This window comes from Morus notabilis, unplaced genomic scaffold (genome assembly GCF_000414095.1).
Source record: "Morus notabilis unplaced genomic scaffold, ASM41409v2 Scaffold63, whole genome shotgun sequence".
NCBI lineage: Eukaryota > Viridiplantae > Streptophyta > Magnoliopsida > Rosales > Moraceae > Morus > Morus notabilis.
Genome location: NW_010365950.1, coordinates 105,915 through 107,393, shown reverse-complemented (window position 1 = coordinate 107,393; position 1,479 = coordinate 105,915).

The following is a 1,479-nucleotide window of genomic DNA, read 5'->3' as shown; positions in this document are numbered from 1 at the left end:
ACGTGGAAGAAGGGCAATTTCCCACTAATGAATTTGTTACGCAAGAATCTACTAATCCGAGCCCTGGTAGACGTGCTGGAGGTCGTGGTCGCAATGGTGGCGGGCGTGGAGAAACAGCGAGTGCCAGTGCGACTGCGTCTGCAAGTGTTGCAAGCTCTAGGACGAAATCCAAGCGCACCTCGACAGTTTGGGATCACTTCGACATAATTGATGAGATCGACAATGAAGGTAACACTAAACATATAGCTCAGTGTAAATATTGTTTATCTAAATTACAAGTTAACACTATTCACGGCACCCCACACTTGAGAAGACACTCCGAAAAGTGTCTTCAAAAGCTTAGCCAATCCGGCGGACCCGAACTCCGCCAAACACAATTATCTTTTGATCGCGCAACCGGTGGTTTATCTACTTGGAAATACGATCCGCAAGTAGATCGTATGGAAGTTGCCCGATTGATAGCTGCTTTAGATCAACCACTTAGTTTTGTAGAACATCCTAATTGGCAACAATATATTAAGGTTGTACATAATCCCAATGCACAATTTACTTTAAAAACTACTCTTAGAAAAGATGTATTAAAATTATCTAAAAAAGAAAAAGAACCATTAATAAACCTTTTACACTCGACTAGCGGATGCATTGTGTTAACAGCAGATATTTGGTATGCCGTTGCCAATAAAAATTATTTAGCTGTAACCGGACATTACTTTAAAGGATTTGATTTATATAAGAGAATATTAGGTTTTAAATGTGTTCTAGGATCACATAGTGCAGATTTAATATATAATACCATTTTAAATGTAATTGATGAATTTAGATTAAGAGATAAAGTAATGGCTATAACATTAGATAATGCTAGTGCCAATACAAAAGCAATTGAGTTCTTTGAAAATGATTTAAGTTTATTCGGTGACGGTACTATTTTCCACCAACGTTGTGCATGTCACGTAATTAATTTAATTGTTAAATCCGGTTGAAAAAAAATGGGTAATCACTAATCACATTAAAAGAATTAGAGATAGTCTTGCATGGATTCAAGGTAGTAACCAAAGACAAGAAGATTGGTTTAGGTTCTTACAAGCATTAAATATACCTCCTAGAGCATTAGCGTTAGATATGCCTATAAGATGGAACTCAACTTATATAATGCTTCAACAATGCATCCCCTATAAGGATGCTATAACAAACTATATGTGTGCAAAAGTAGAAGTAGGACATATAGACGCATATGATTGGAAAATTGCCGAAGTTTTGTATCAATTTTTAGGTAGGTTTCATGAAGTGACTCTAAAACTTAGTGGAACATATTACCCAACATCACCTTTAGCTTTAGGAGAACTTTCACAAATTAGTATTTTATTTAGCGAATATAGGGAAGACCCAATCTTAGCAGTTCTTATCCATTCTATGGAAAAGAAATTTATAAAATATTGGTCTAAGTTACCTTTGTTGTATGGTTTAGGTACTATTTTTTAT